General features: G+C 37.6%; 1 protein-coding gene across 3 annotated transcripts in view; it reads right to left on the reverse strand.

The window, feature by feature from the left end:
• The window catches only part of Kcnip4 (potassium voltage-gated channel interacting protein 4), a 1,120,502-nt gene that overhangs the window by 729,351 nt on the left and 373,174 nt on the right, over nt 1–17,977 (reverse strand). The gene's annotated exons all lie outside the window — the stretch shown is intronic.

Consider the following 17,977-nt stretch of genomic DNA (forward strand, 5'->3'; position numbering starts at 1 on the left):
CTTCTCAGTGACACTGATAAAAATCATTTACTAAGGAATTGAGGTTATACAGACAGAAGTCATAAAAGAGACATAAAACCTGGGACAATTTCTACAAATCATGTGAACAAGTTCCAAGGAAGGAACACTACAGTAAAGCAACTGTTCGGAAGTCTACTGAGAACTGGAAGCCACAGAAGCAAATATATCAGGCAATCTTTAGGCAGTTCCCAGAGAACCTTTCATAAGCAGAAAATCAAAGCTCTTCAGCTGGTACCAATAGTGGCACAATCACTGAGGAGTATGATCTTCCAGTATAGACTGATGGGTTTGAATTATTACTTGCCATACAAATATGATGAAGCTGAAATCAAGTAATTTACCATCTCTCTGCCTCAGTTTCCTGAAGTCTCAAATGTAAATAAGATCTGATACATAGGATATGTATTTCAAATTTAAAGGCAGAGAAAAGTATGTCTCATAGTATTTATTTATATATTGCAGATATACATTATTATGGTTCTGACTACATTTGTGAAGGTAAAAAGGCTCTATATGAACTAGTTATGCAGACATTTGGAGGTTCTCTCTTATCACTAGAAATACCCAAGTATTTTACCATATCAATTCAGTAATTTGTCATTCAATTAATAGTGTAACATTCTTCTCCTATCGGATATGTTAAATTTTTAATTTTTTTGCCTTAAAGCAAGAAATTAAAGTCATGGTGAAATTTAATAATTTGCATAATCTCACTCATTTGTATCTAAGTACACCTCCATAACACCAAGGAAGATTCCAACACCTCTTATTGGCTCCCTTTGACATTGTTCACCTTTGTCATGATGGAGATCGTAATGGAAATCACATCATCTGTCACAAAATCTCTAGTCACAGTTACTACATTAAAATAACTTTTTAGGGACTAATGTGAGAATGGTATGAGCAAGCATGTGTCATAACAGCAGCTTGTCTTCCCTGTCTTCATTAAATGCCCACAGTGTGATAATGATTGCTGAATGAACATCTACAGGGAAAAACTCTTCTGGAAGCAGTCCAGAGGAACCCAAGACAACCTAGCACTTCCCCATCTTAAACCTCAGAGAGCCCAAGACCAGTAAGGACAATGCTGTATCAATAGGCAGGATCCATGTGAAGGCAGATGTTAAGCAGAGTAACTGTTAGAGACATCATTTCTTCTCTATGGCTTCATATTCAAAATGCTGTCCTTAGTCCATTATTAGAATTGATCGAGGTCAATATTTTTACGCATCCAGTGCTATGCTACTTCCTTTCTCTAATCCATTCAAATCTAGTTAGCTCATTCTACTCCAGTCAATCCATTCTGCCCTGTTCCATTCTCCCTCACATTATTCAGAAGCACTGCATCTATTTGTGACTATTTGATTAACCTTATTATCTACTTGTGATAAACTCTCTCTCAGTAATAAGCAGCTGGTGCTACCGAAAATACAACTTTGCTCTCAAGGCCTGCTTGAGCTGATCAGGGTTTATTCGACAGTTAGGTTTATGGCGCCAAAAATTAATTCAGTAGTTTTCAACATATGCTAATTTAGAGAAGCAGAAGATATTATAGAATAAGTTCTAGTTTTAACTGATAAGTTTCGAAGAAACCTATACTCTTTAGACATTTACCTCATTAAAGTAAGTGTTCAACATATAGTTCCAGCTAATAATCAAAACTAGAAATATTTGATTAATCATGCAGATGATACTATGAACCAAATCTTGCTGATTAAATTTAAGTATCTGTCTCCACAGAAGGTGCAAGCTTTAGTTCCCAATAATAGCATTTCTTTGATTTGATTTGTTTGTTTGTTTTGAGTCTTTACTACAGATAAAATATCAGGAACTCAGTTATCTAAAATGACAGTGACATCCAAGATGCAACTATTTCTCAAAAACATCTTTTGTTCACTAGAAAATTCTCTTACATTAAAAAACAATTCTAATGGGAAAGAGACAATACAAAAACACAGTCAGCAACCGAAAAACAAATATGACACCGCCAGATTCTAGAGACCCCACACAAGCAAGACCCCAACATTCCAATGCAGACGAAGCAGAAGAGAACGACCTTAAAAGCACTTTCATGAAAATGATAGAGGCCCTAAAAGAGGATATTGGAAAATCCCTCAAAGAAATGGAAGAAAAAACAAACCAAAAAATGCAAGAAATGGAAGAAAAAAACAAACCAAAAAATGCAAGAATTGGAAGAAAAAACAAACCAAAAAAGGCAGGAAATGGAAGAAGAAATGAAGCAAAAAATGCAAGAAATGGAAGAAAAAACAAAGCAAAAAATGCAAGAATTGGAAGAAGAATCATACCAAAAAAGGCAGGAAATGGAAGAAGAAACAAAGCAAAAAATGCAAGAAATGGTAGAAAAAACAAAGCAAAAAATGAAAAAAATGGAGGAAGAAACAAAGCACAATATCCAAGAAATGGAACAAAAAGCAAACCAAAAAATGCAAGAAATGGAAGAAAGAACAAACCAAAAAATTCATAAAAGGCAACAAACGGAAGAACAGATAAACAGAAAATTGCAAGAAGCAATGCAAACGCTGCAAGGGTTGAAAACTGAAATAGAGACACTAAAAAAAAACACAATCTGAAGAAAGGCAGAAAATAGAAAAGCTGGACAAACAGTCAGGCACTACCAATACAAGCATTACCAACAGAATAGAAGAGATGGAAGAGAGAATCTCAAGTGTTGAAGATACGCTAGGAGAAATGGATTTATCAACCAAAGAAAACCTTAAATCCAACAAATCCTTAACACAAAACATCCAGGAAATATGGGACACCATGAAAAGACCAAACCTAAGAATAATAGGTATAGAAGAAGGAGAAGAAATCCACCTCAAAGGGGCAGAAGGCATATTCAACAAAATCATAGAAGAAAACTTCCCCAACCTTAAGAAAGACATGCCAATGAAGGTACAAGAAGCCTACAGAACACCAAATAGAGTGGACCACAAAAAAAAATCCCCTCGCCACATAATAATCAAGACCCCAAACATACAGAATAAAGAATATTAAGAGCAGCTAAGGAAAAAGGTCAAGTAACATATAAAGGCAGACCTATCAGAATTACATCTGATTTCTCCATGGAAACTCTGAAAGCCAGAAGGTCCTGGATAGATATTCTACCTGCACTAAGAGACCATGGATGCCAGCCCAGACTACTATACCCGGCAAAGCTCTCAATCACTATAGACGGAGAAAACAAGATATTCCATGACAAAACTAGATTCAAGCAATATGTGTCCACTAACCCAGCCCTACAGAAAATTTTGGAAGGAAAACTCCAACCCAAGAAAGCTAACTACAACCAAAAAACATAAGCATTAGAGAATCCCTCTCTACCAACAGCCAAAAGAACAAAGGTGTGAAATTCCACACATAATTCCACCAACAACAACCATCGCAAATCAAAGAAGGATGAGCAACCATTGGTCATTAATATCCCTCAATGTTAATGGCCTTAACTCACCCATAAAAAGACACAGACGGGCAGATTGGATTCGAAGACAGAACCCTTCCTTCTGCTGCATACAAGAAACACACCTCACCCTTAAAGACAGACATTACCTGAGAGTTAAAGGTTGGGAAAAAATTTTTCAATCAAATGGACCCAAGAAACAAGCAGGGGTAGCAATCCTAATATCTAACAAACTAGACTTTAAAATAAAAATCAATCAAAAGAGATGAAGGAGGTCATTATATACTCATCACAGGTGAAACCCACCAAGATGAAGTGTCTATCCTGAACATCTATGCCCCAAATACAAAGGCATCCACATTCGTTAAAGAAACATTATTAGAACTTAAATCTCATCTAAAGCCCCACACAGTTATAGTGGGAGATTTCAACACACCACTCTCACCACTAGACAGGAATACCAAACACAAACTCAACAAAGAAGCCAAAGGTCTAATAGAAGTAATGACCCAACTGGGATTAACAGATATCTATAGAACATTTCATCCACATAAAAAAGAATATACCTTCTTCTTACCAACACATGGAACCTTCTCAAAAATCGACCACATACTTGGCAACATATCAAACCTCAGCAGCTACAAAAAAATTGGAATAACTCCATGCATCTTATCAGACCACCATGCTTTAAAATTAGAATTCAACAACAACACAAATTGCAGAAAACCTACAAACTCATGGAAATTGAATAATGCTCAACTGCACCATCCCTGGGTCAAAGAGGAAATAAAAAAAGAAATTGAAGACTTCCGCAAATAAATTAGAATGAAGACACAACATACCCAAACCTATGGGACACTTTGAAAGCAGTGCTACGGGGGAAGTTCATAGCGCTAAGTGCTCACATGAAGAAACAGGAGAACAGTTATACAAGAGAATTAACAGCACAGCTGAAAGCTCTAGAACACAAAGAAGCACACTCCCCCAGGAGGAGTAGACGCCAGGAAATAATCAAATTGAGGGCTGAAATCAATAAAGTAGAAACCAGGAAAACAATACAAAGAATCAATGCAATGAAGAGTTGGTTCTTTGAGAAAATCAACAAGATAGACAAACCTTTGTCCAAACTTACCAAACAGCAGAGAGTGAACACGCAAATTAACAAAATTAGAAATGAAAAGGGGGACATAACAACAGACTCTGAGGAAATCCAGAGAATCATTAGGTCATACTTTGAAAACCTGTACTCCACAAAATTCGAAAATTTAAAGGAAATGGATGACTTCCTGGACAGCTATCAATTGCCAAAATTAAATCAAGAACAGATAAGCAATTTAAATAGACCTATAACCCCTATGGAAATAGAAGCTGTCATCAAAAGTCTCCCAACCAAAAAAAGCCCAGGTCCAGATGGCCTCACTGCAGAATTCTACCAGAAATTCAAAGAACAGCTTATACCAATTCTTCTCAAAGTGTTCCACACAATAGAAGCAGAAGGGTCTTTGCCAAACTCTTTCTATGAGGCTTCAATAACCTTGATCCCCAAGCCACACAAAGACACAACTAAAAAAGAGAACTTCAGACCAATATCCCTCATGAACATTGATGCAAAAATACTCAATAAAATACTAGCAAATCAGATCCAAGAACACATCAAAACAATCATTCACCACGATCAAGTAGGTTTCATCCCAGGGATGCAGGGATGGTTCAACATACGAAAATCCATCAACGTAATCCACCATATAAACAAGCTGAAAAACAAAAATCACATGATCATCTCACGAGATGCTGAAAAAGCCTTTGACAAAATCCAACACCCCTTCATGATAAAGGTCTTGGAGAGATCTGGGATAACAGGGACATACTTAAACATAATAAAAGCTATATACAGTAAACCAACAGCCAACATCAAACTAAATGGACAGAAACTCAACGCAATTCCTCTAAAAGCAGGAACAAAACAAGGCCGTCCACTCTCTCCATACCTTTTCAACATGGTACTTGAAGTTCTAGCTATTGCCATACGACAACAAAGGGGGATCAAGGGGATACAAATTGGGAAGGAAGAGGTCAAACTTTCACTGTTTGCAGACGATATGATAGTTTACATCAATGACCCAAAGAACTCTACCAGGGAACTCTTACAGCTGATTAACACCTTCAGCAAAGTGGCAGGCTACAAGATCAACTCAAGAAAATCTGTAGCCCTACTATATACAGATGATAAAAGAGCTGAAAGAGAAACCAGAGAAACATCACCCTTTACAATTGCCACGAACAATATAAAATACCTTGGCGTATCGCTAACCAAACAAGTGAAAGACCTGTATCGTAAGAACTTTGAATCTTTAAAGAAAGAAATTAAAGAAGCCCTAGGAAATGGAAAGATCTCCCATGCTCTTGGATAGGTAGGATCAATGTAGTAAAGATGGCAATCCTGCCAAAAGCAATCTACAGATTCAATGCAATCCCCATTAAAATCCCAGCACAATTCTTCACAGACCTTGAAAGAACAATAATCAATTTTGTATGGAAAAACAAAAGACCCAGGATAGCCAAAACAACCCTGTTCAACAAGGCAACGTCTGGAGGCATCACCATCCCTGACCTCAAGCTCTATTATAGAGCGATAGTCTTGAAAACAGCTTGGTATTGGCACAAAAATAGACAGGTAAACCAATGGAATCGATTTGAAAATCCGGGTATTAACCCACACACGTACGAACATCTGATCTTTGACAAAGAAGCTAAAAATATACAATGGAATAAAGAAAGCATCTTCAACAAATGGTGCTGGCATAATTGGAGACTGGCATGTAGAAGAATGCAGGTTGATCCATGTTTATCGCCATGCACAAAACTTAAGTCCAAATGGATCAAAGACCTCAACATAAATCCAGGCACACTGAACCTCTTAGAAGAGAAAGTGGGTGGTACCCTTGAACGAATTGGTACAGGAGACAGCTTCCTGAACATAACACCACTAGCACAGACAGTGAGATCAACAATTAATAAATGGGACCTACTGAAACTGAGAAGCTTCTGTAAGGCAAAGGACACAGTCAGCAAGACAAAAAGGCAGCCCACAGAATGGGAAAAAATATTCACTAATCCCACATCTGACAGAGGGTTGATCTCCAAAATTTACAAAGAACTCAAGAAGCAAGTCTCCAAAACACCAAAGGACCCTATTAAAAAGTGGGCTGCAGAACTAAATAGAGAGTTTTCAATAGAGGAGTCTAAAATGGCTGAGAGGCACTTGAGAAAGTGCTCAACATCCTTAGCCATCCGGGAAATGCAAATCAAAACAACTCTCAGATACCATCTCACCCCTGTCAGAATGGCTAAAATCAAAAACACCAATGACAATTTATGCTGGAGAGGATGTGGTGAAAGGGGGACACTCCTCCATTGCTGGTGGGAGTGCCAACTGTTTCAGCCACTTTGGAAATCAGTATGGAGATTCCTCAGAAAAATGGGAATAAACCTACCACAAGACCCAGCAACTTCACTCTTAGGCATATATCCAAAAGATGCCCATTCCTACAACAAAGATGTCTGTTCCACTATGTTCATAGCAGCTTTATTTGTAATTGCTAGAACTTGGAAGCAACCTAGATGTCCCTCACCCGAAGAGTGGATAGAGAAAATGTGTTACATCTACACAATGGAGTACTATTCAGCAGAAAAAAATAATGGAATCATGAGATTTGCAGGCAAATGGACGACACTAGAAGAAACCATCCTGAGTGAGGTAACCCAGTCACAAAAAGAGAAACATGGCATGTACTCTCTCATATATGGATTTTAGACATAGATCTGGGGAGTGCCAGCCTTCAATCCTATGGCCAGAGAGTCTGGGAAACAGAAACTTTATTTAGTGGCTGTTCGAAGAAGAGGCATACTCCCTTGGTTAAGTACTGAGCTGAACTCAAGAAAGCCAGTAACAGAGAGGGAGGACTGATGATCAAAGGGATTAAGACTGGGCTGGTTTAACCCCCAGAAACAGCTGACCAGACAAAGGTTAACTCTTGAATCCCAGGCATCAGCCTGGGAAGCCAGCACGGGACTGATCAAGACCCCCTGAATCTGAGTGTCAGTGAGGAGGCCTAGGGAATCTATTGAGCCTTGGGCAGCAGATCAGTACCCATCCCAAGTATACACACGGACTTTGGACTCCCATAGAACAATGTGAGTTGCACTCTCACCCGAACTCTTGGGGAAGGGTCTAGGCCCTGCCCCATATGAAATGACAGACTATGCACACCCCCATGGAGGGCCTCACCCTCCCTGGGGAAATGAGGGGATAACCGGGGGAAGGGGGGAGGGCTCGGGAGGAAGGGAAGGAATGGGAGAGGGACCTGGAACTGACTTGTGAAGCAACCTTGTGTCTTATCCAAATTTAAACTGGAAAATAAAATTAAAAAAAAACAATTCTATACAAATTAAAAAAGGTAAAAGAACCAGGCGTGCACCACAAAAAAAAAAGGGTAAAAGATAATATGCTTAACATTCAATGTTCTTGTTTACTTAGGGAATGCATTGTAGTTTTCAAGCCTCCATTGCTCTGATAACAAAGTTAATTTGATTCTATTTTGGGATTTTTCAAATGCATGTTAGCTAAATCAGTAGTCTTCAGAGTATTTATTTTCTTGGTGTAGATTACTGGGTCCTATTCTATTTATAATGCTAAGAGTTATTTTATCTGAGGTCTCCAGATCATCTAAGGAATTTTTTACTCTATCCTCTTTAATCACCGAAGTTATAGCAACATGATAGGCTGTCCTTCATCTGTCTAGAAGTAATTTCTGTACCCTTTTTTGCACACAAGCTCTTATATAAATCAAATACCAGGACATTAATGAACTGACTCCTGGAAAGGGCTTATTGTCTTGAGAAAGACTAGTATAAGACTTACAGTTCAGGAATAGAACCAGGCACACCGAGATTGATGCCAATATTCACAGACCAGTTGGACCTGTACTGAGGGTAGATACTAATGTGAGTTGGGAAAGATTTTGCTATTGCTCTATGAAGATAAACAGAGCAACCAGCAATAAACATTTGCCTAATATCTCAAATTTTTTTCTTAAACCCTGCTCCCAATCTTATTTTTCTTCTAAGGTCCTCTGTAGTTTTCATAGAGGCTTGATATATGAACTTCCTCTAAACTATTAACATCTACATGAGTTAATTATATATATATATATATATAATGTAAATAACATGTTTTCATTTATTTTACATACCAACCAGTTTCCATTCCGTGCTCTCTTCCCTTCCCCATCTACCCCCCTCCCGATCCCTACCTCCTCCATCACATTTCAGAAAGGGACAGGCCTTCCATGGGCTTGCATAAAACATGGCATACCAAGTTGAGGCAGGACCAAAAAGTGATGTTGAAACCTAGTGTAAAAGATGGTCTGTGGTGACTTGAATGGAAAATGTCCTCACCTTCATCTTAGGCTTTGGAACAGTTGGTGCCCATCTGATAGGACTGTTTGGGGGAGGTTTCGGTAATGCGGTTTTTCTGCCTACTCTCTCTTTGTTCTCTCTGCTTCCTTCTGCCAGTGAGGGTGTAGTGAGGGTGTAACACCTCAAACTCTTGCTCTTTCTGCCATACCTGCTAACAAGGTTTTCCACCATGGTGGATACTTATCTCCTGGAACATGTAGCCCAAATAAACTTTTATTTCAATAAGTTGTCTTGTCCATGGTATTTTTATCACTGCAATACAAAAGTAACTAATGCAGGGAATTTCAGGAAAGCTACATAATCGTCTCATTTCCTCCTGATCCTCATAAAAGTTATTGGTTCAGTGAGGAATCATGGCATGAATTGCACATACCTTATTGTGGATTCAACTGGCAGAATAAAATCAAGTAGTTTTTGATTTGCTAAACTCTATATTAGATCAAACTTCTAGAAAATGGTAATATTGTGCACTGGAAACTAGCTTTTATAAGGCTGGAAATCTGATATATAACAGCAGCTAATGGAATGTGAAAGCTGGAATGGGTGCCTCACCTTATCATTGCATACATTCATGCCACAGAGTATATTATGGGTTAACACACATGGTGCCAAATGAGGAAAGAATAATTTAAATTTCATGTATTCTAAAGTACAAAAACTTTCTCACGATGTGTGTGGGTGTATTGTAGTACTAGACACATCATAGAGTCTCCTCATCCAAAAAAGTTACCATTTGAATGTACACTGCTTAGATAGAATTGCATCAAAACCATGTCTCCCTAAACATGCAGATAAAGAATTATTTTGAAGACTATTAAAAATAATATTCACAAACAGACTGAACTGTCAGTGCTAGTGCGGTAATGTGGGATCAAGATGCAAGATGACTGATTTCTTCATTACATGATAAACTTGGATGCAAAACTTCAAATCATACAAAGAGAGAGGCAGTAGAAAATAAAGGGAGAGACAGGAACAATATATTGATAATCAAGTAAATTTTTCCACATGATGAGCAAACACTATAAGCTGAAGGAGGCAAAAGACAGGCCTCTAGTTCCACCAGGGTTACTCTAACCCTGCCAGGACTTTTGTCTCACACTGCTAGTCTCCATAATGTTAAGACAACCAGTGTTTGCTGCTTTATCCCATCCAGGTTGAGATTCTTTGTTAGGAGAATCCCCAGCAACTAATACAGCAGCCTCGATATCCACTACAATATGCAAGCATACATGCTCTGGGATGAAACTTTGTGATAGGGGAGAGAAAAACTTGGTACCCAAGACACAATTTGGTTCCTGCAGGTGGAAAGGAAGAAGGTAAAATAGTATTCAACTTCATTTTGAGTTTTGTTTCTCACTTTTCTCCTAAAAAGCCACTAACCAGTCTTACCTTCATTACTCTTTATCATTATTTCTTGCCTCACAAACTATGGTAGGATATACAGCATGGTTATGAATTTTCCTTCTGTATTCAGTTGTTGATACCTCACACTTGCGCTTCTACATGATTCCCATGAAAAGCATGTCAAAAGATGGTCTTAAGACTTGATCCCCCCTAATGAACATTGATGCAAAAATACTCAATAAAATACTGGTGAATCAAGTTCAAGAACATATCATAAAAATCATCCACCATGATCAAGTAGGCTTCATCCCAGGGATTCAGGGATGGTTCAAAATATGAAAAATCCATCAATGTAATTCACCATATAAACAAAATGAGAAAAATCACATGATCATCTCACTAGATGCTGACAAAGCCTTTGACAAAATCCAACACCCCTTCATGATAAAGGTCTTGGAAAGATCATGGATAACAGGAACAAACCTAAACACAATAAAAGCAATATATAACAAAACAACTCTGAACATCAAACTAAATAGAGAGAAACTCAACTTGATTCCTGTAAAATCAGGAACAAGACAGGGCTGTCTACTCTCTCAATAACTCTTCAATATTGAACTTGAAATCTAGCTAGAGCAATAAGACAACAAAAGGAGATCAAGGGGATACAAATTGGAAAAGAAGAAGTCAAGCATTCACTATTTGCAGATTATATGATAGTTTGTATAAATGACCTGAAAAACTCTACCAGGGAACTCCTACAGCTGTAAACACCTTCAGCAAAGTGGGAGGATACAAGATTAACCAAAAAAAAAAAAAAACAATAGCCCTACTATTTACAAAAGACTAATGGGCAGAGAAAGAAATCAGAGAAACATCATCTTTTAAAATTGCCACAAATAACATAAAATACCTTGAGGTAACACTAACCAAACAAGTGAAAGACCTGTATAGCAAGAACCTTGCGTCTTTAAAGAAAGAAATTCAAGAAGATACAAGAAAATGTGAAGATCTCCCTTGCTCTTGGATTGGTAGGATCAACATAATAAAAATGGCAATCTTGCCAAAAGCAATTTACAGATTCAATGCAATTCCTACCAATATTCCAGCACAATTTTTCACAGACATTGAAAGAACAATTCTCAACTTTATATGGAAAAACAAAAGACCCAGGGTAGCCAAAACAACCCTATACAATAAAGCAAATTCTGGAGGCATCACCATCCCTGACTTCAAGTTTTATTATAGAGCTATAGTCCTGAAAACAGCTTAGTATTTGCACAAAAATAGATAGGTAGACCAATGGAATTGAATTGAAAACTCTGATATAGATCCACACACCTATAAACACCTGATTTTTGAAAAAGAAGCTAAAATTATACAATGGAAAATAGAAAGCAACTTCAAAAACGATGCTGGCATAACTGAATGCTGGCATGTAGAAAGCTGCAGATATATCCATATCTATAGCCATGCATAAAACTAAAGTCTAAATGGATCAAAGTCCTTAACATAAATACAACTACATTGAACCTCATAGAAGAGAAAGCAGGTGATTCCCTTGAAAGAATTGGTACAGGAGACTGCTCCTTGAACATAACTCCAGTAGTGCAGACACAGATCAAAATTAATAAATAGGACCTTCTGAAACTAAGAAGCTTCTATAAGGCAAAGGACACAGTCACCAAGACAAAAAATCAGCCCATAGAATAGGAAAAGATATTCACTAACCCTACATCTAACAGAGGATTTATTTTCAAAATATACAAAGAACTAAAGAAGCTAGTCACCAAACCCCACATCTGACAGAGAGCTGATCTCCAAAATTTACAAAGAACTCAAGAAGCAAGTCTCCAGAATACCAAAGAATTCACTTAAAAAGTGGGGTGCAGAACTAAATAGAGAATTCCTAATAGAGATGTATAAAATTGCCAAGAGATACTTGAGAAAGTGACCAACATCCTTAGCCATTAGGGAAATGCAAATCAAAACAACTCTGAGATACCATCTCACTCCTGTCAGAATGGCTAAAATCAAAAACACTAATGACAGTTTATGCTGGAGAAAGGGGAACACTCCTCCACTGCTGGTGGGAATGCAAACTCATACAGCCACTGTGGAGATCGGTATGGAGATTCCTCAGGAAAATGGAAATCTGTCTACCACAAGACCCACTAATTCCACTCTTAGGCATACACCCAAATGATGTACATTCATACAACAAGGACAACTGTTCCACTATGACCATAGCAGCATTATTTGTAATTGCTATAAACTGGATGCCCCTCAAGTGATGAGTGGATAGAGAAAATGTGACACATTTACACAATGGAGTACTTACTACTCAGTGGAAAAAAGAATTTGATCTTAAAATTCGCAGGCAAATGGATGGTACTAGAAGAAACCATCCTGAATGAGGTAACCAAGTCACAAAAAGACAAACATGGTATGTAGTCACTCATATATGGATTTTAGATATAGAGCAAAGTATTATCAGCTGACAATCCACACTGCCAGAGAACCTAGGAAACAAGGAGGACGATAAGAGGGACATATATTGTCCTCTAGAGAAGGCAAAAGGGACAAGATCTCCAGAGCTAATTGGGAGCATGGGGGGAGGGGAGAGGGAATTAGGAGAAAGAGAAGGGGAGAAGGGGAGAGGAGGACATGAGAGAGCAGGGGAAGAATAGAGGAGAACAGAATAAGAGATACCATAACAGAGGAAACCATTATAGGTTTAAAGATAAATCTGGCACTAGGGAAATGTCCAGAGATGTACAAGGTTGATTCCAACTAACAATCTAAGAAATAGTTGAGAGGTTGCTTTAGATGCCCTTCCCGATAACGAGATTGATGACTACCTTATATGCCATCCTAGAGCCTTCATCCAGTAGTTGATGGGATCAGAAGTAGATACCCACAGGTAAACACTGAGATTGACTCTGGAATCCAGTTGCAGAGCAGGAGGAGTGATGAGCAAAGGGGTCAAGATCGGGCTGGAGATATCCACAGAAACAGCTGCCCTGAACAAGGGGGAGTACATGGACCCCAGACTGATAATTGGGAAACCAGCATAGGACTGTTGCAGACCCCCTGAATGAGGATGTCAGTTTTGATTTCTGGTTAACCTTTGGGGCCTCTGGTATGTATCGCTAATATATGAATGGCCTTTGGGAGCCCACTCCACATAGAGGGATATTCTCTTAGCCTAGACACTTGGGGGAGTGCCTAGGCCCTGCTCCAAATGATATAACACACTTTGCAAATCCCCCATGGAAGGCCTCATCCTCCCTGGGGAGCAGAAACAGAATAGGATAGGGGATTCGAAGGGGGAAGGGGAGGAGGGGAGGGAGAGGGAACTGGGATTGACAAGTAAAAGAAGTTTGTTTCTGATTTAAATTAAAAAAGTGAAGGGAACAAAAAGAAGAAAAGTCCTGAGCCCCAGCATCCTAGCAGTGAGCAGGCTTACTTGGCATTCTGTAATTCTTGTAAATTTTCTGTAAAAGGTGATAGAGCTAACTCCATAGTTCTGAACAGGAAACTATCACAGGCATCATAAAACAAATGGCTTCAAAATCCATGCAATCAGCAATTCAGGCAGCCTTCAACTACTACAATTACATCAGGGTCTTTCCTGTCTTATAATTCCTCCCTCAATGACATCAGCAACCATGTCTTCTCCAGACACTGGAGACAGCAGAGACACAAAAATAATTAGCAGAAAGTCTGTTATAGGAAGGAGAGGAGAGAAAGAATAATTAAGAGAAGTGAATTTTCAAATATCAGATTCCTCAAATTCTTTGCAACATATCCTTGGTTTTATAAATTAAGGGAAGCTTCCATTTCTCACTGTTTTTATATATTTGCTTCAGATCTTGCAAATAAAGAAACAGTATCACTCACTGTACATACTTGTCCAAGATTTTTCCAGTCCATACTGCTTACAAAATAGTTTCTGTTTGTTTTGTGAGAGTCATGTTGTTTACACATGACAAAATTGAGATGCACAAATGTTTCAAAATGAGTATAATTATAATGGGCCTTAAACTTACTAGGTTTTCAGACTTGAAAATCCAAATGTTCTTTCCACTAAGCCATGTGACTTCCCCAAACATATTTTTAGACAAATCTCTGGGCACATGATATCACAAGAGAAATTTCTTTTTTTAATAGGCATATGACCAAATAATTAAAAAGTCATGGATTTCATTGCCTAAAGTCACAATGCAACACATCATCATTTTATGGCAAAAATAGATGACCTTACAAGCACATGGAATTTATGCACCAATTTTCCCACAATGAGCCACAGCTGAACTTGTGAGTATGGGTACTTTAATTACAAAAGCACATGTCAGGGGAATATATTCAGGAATGCAGCTCTCATTACAGACAATCAGAAGAAAGAAGCAATGGGAAAGATAGCTCTAGAATTTTTCAGAGACCCCACTAAAAATCAACACCTTTCTTATGTAAACTTCGGATGAACTGAAATATTAAATATCTAGAGAAACTTGGAACCTGTGGCAAATAAACCATACAGGCCCTGGAAAAATTTCTCAAAAGGAATATGGAGGTTCTCAGTGATGCATACTAATAGGATTACTGACATAGACCTGTGGACAGAAAGAGCATTCTCAAGCAATTTAGGTCACCTAAGCCTTAAGGAGCTGGCTTCACATATTAAAATTACTGTGATCAGATAAATTTCAGAAACTACACTAATGCTTCCTATGAAATTCATGCTGTGCTTTGCCATAGTAAAGGTTCCTGAACATACTCTGTTTTAAAGCATCATCTTAAACGCAGGTTCTCCAAAGTAACTTAGCCATAAAATTGTTTTATGTGTAATTTTACTTCTCATTAGCATCTCAGGTGGGAAAGAGATACACTGAAACAACACTTTTCTAATACAAAGCCAGTTAGCATTGAACAATATCGATGGTCTTCCAATACCAGCAATGGTTGCTTATTGCAATGATGCTTTTAAAATATATCATGGAAGTGTCTCTACATTTTAGAAGCATCAAACACAGGTTTGGAATGTACTTTATTATAGCAGCAAGGGAGAATTTCAAGTACTATTATTTCTAAACTGCAAATAAATTATGAACTTCATGAAGGCAAGAATTAAGCTTCCTTTTTCAACCCTGTGTTCCAGGGTTTAGATATATGGAAAGCTTTCAACGGATATTCAAGAGGTTGAATGAATGAATGAATAAGCTAATGCCTAAAAACTTCCAAACAATAGATAGTTTCTTCTCAGTGTTTACAAAGGCTGACATTGTGAGTCTACCTGGTTGCTAAAAAGTATTTGTTTGTTTGTTTGTTTTGTATCCTAACATCAGTATTCATTATGTGGTTGTAGTCATTTGTGGAAGGGAGTACAAACATGAATTGTATTCATTCCATGGCAGAGGTCTCTCTAGGTGACACTCAACCCTATTGCTTTAATTTTCATTAAATAAGCCTATTTTTACAATGTACACAGTGTCCTGCTGTGTTTTTCATGATTTTTTTTTACTTTTTAAAATACTTTGACAGCAGCATAGTATTCTCAGGAATACAAAAGTTTTGATGTTTCATCATCAAAAATAATAAATAAATAAATGAGTATATTGGATAAGTTGTATTCAGATGAGAGTTACAGTGTTCAAACCCAATGTGTTGTTGCCTGCGATTCATTGTTAGAAAACCTATAGCCCACATTAAGTAAGTTGTCAAGAGGGCACAAAGCAGAAATACATGCAAATAGTCTCCTTTGCTGATCAACTGACAAAAATGATGTGGCCAGAGGCTCCCGATACTCCAGGAAGCTCGCTTTCCCTTGAAGTAGAGTAGTACTTAGTGTTTCCTATGGCAGTGTGTAAAATTACTTCATATAGCCTAACTATTAGAATTAATGAAAACCAGCTGTATCTCAGCCTTCTCTTACTTAGCTCATGGAAGGCTGTAAGGCCCATAGAAAGAGAAACTGCCAGTTCCTAGTTTAATGTATTATTTATTAATATATGGTTATTTGTTTCACCTCATCTTAAAGAAATATAGCATGATCTCATGGGTTGCCAATACTCAGCAGATAATGTTTAGTATTCTGCTATCACCCTTTGGGAATCCTTGGAGTCCTCTGTTAAGAAAACATATTTAATGTATTTCACTTATTTGATGTTCCTACATACTTAGATTTTATATTGCGCACACTCTTCATTCATTCGCTTCCATTCCCTGTTATCTACTCCATTGTCACTGCTCCTCCCTCTCATTAATCTCTTTTGTTCCCTTAGAATATTTTATGTGTACTTTCCCTTAACATATACATATATGATTTGTGTGATTTTAAAAATCTAGTTATCACAAATGAGACAAAAATTCATGATATTTGTCTGATATGGGCTGAATTCACTTCTTATAACTGCCTCCAGTTGCACCTATTTTCACACAAACTACATATCTCCATTCCTTGTTATGACTGTATATTTCCCTTCTGTTGTGTGTTGGGTAGTTTACAAGAACTTGACAATAGGTTGGCTAGAGATCCCTTGCTCCCACAGACATTTCTATAATCCACTGTGATAATGTACCTAGGACTATGATTTAGGATCTGAAATGCCCCTAAAGATTATGTGTCGAGTGAGTCACATTTCTTTGGAACTGTGGCCCTATATCACATTCTTATACATATATAGGCATCACTAATTAAATTTGGCATATTAAAAATAAATAAGAACCAGAATTTGGGAGGGAGAACTGACTAGGGGTCCTGGGAGTAGTTGGAGGCAGAGGAGACAGAGGAAGGTAAAATCAAGATACATAATATACATCTGTGAAAATAAATGAATATAAATATAAAAAATATGTAGCAGTATACAGGTGCAGATGTCAGTGGCAGATCTCTTGACTAACAGACCCAAGGCTCCAGATCCTATCTTCACAACAACAACAAAAATTAACAAAACTATAATGCAACCAATTAAACAAATTTATGTACTTCAAAGGATTGGATTAGACCCACACAGGTTATCTGCCTCATTTTCTGTCATGGCACATACGTAATATTATTATAGTGCTGATACTTCAGCATTTTCTGGGATTTTGCCTACATTTGTCATGGGACGGTGATGGGATCTGGCATCAATTCTCCCCATATAAACATTTCACTAGAGCTACATGATTCTGTCTTAAGGTAGAGGTTATATTCAGTGGAACCAAAGTTCACAGATGGATGTGTAATCTAGTTCATTTAAGCCCAAAGAACTAAACTAGGAGGTAGAATGGAGAAAGTCAGATGGAGAAGAAAAAAGGGAAACAAAACAGTTTCACCATCACCCCGGAAACAGAGTATATTCTTTTCACCCTCTGATTTTACTGTGTCTGTTCTTTAGAAAAGAAAATTACATATTCTAAAATGTTCGGTTTTCTTAAGTTATTTGCATATCTTAATTAGTTATTTCATAATTATACTCTGGTTTCAAGTCTGAAGATTTGAGCCATTCTTGCCTTCCTTCCCTGTTAACTTGTTTATGCTGTGAAACTTCTGAGTCTATAATTAAACTATTGTCTCCAACAAATATACCATATCTATGCATATATTAGCATTTCATTATAATAGTAGGCAAACATAAATGTATACCATGCGATGTCAAACTGAATATTGCTGTATGGATCTAGGTTCACATTTATAGTATCTGGCCTGGATCCCACAAATAGAAA

The sequence above is a fragment of the Mesocricetus auratus genome, unplaced genomic scaffold (assembly GCF_017639785.1).
Source record: "Mesocricetus auratus isolate SY011 unplaced genomic scaffold, BCM_Maur_2.0 Super-Scaffold_100006, whole genome shotgun sequence".
Classification (NCBI taxonomy): domain Eukaryota; kingdom Metazoa; phylum Chordata; class Mammalia; order Rodentia; family Cricetidae; genus Mesocricetus; species Mesocricetus auratus.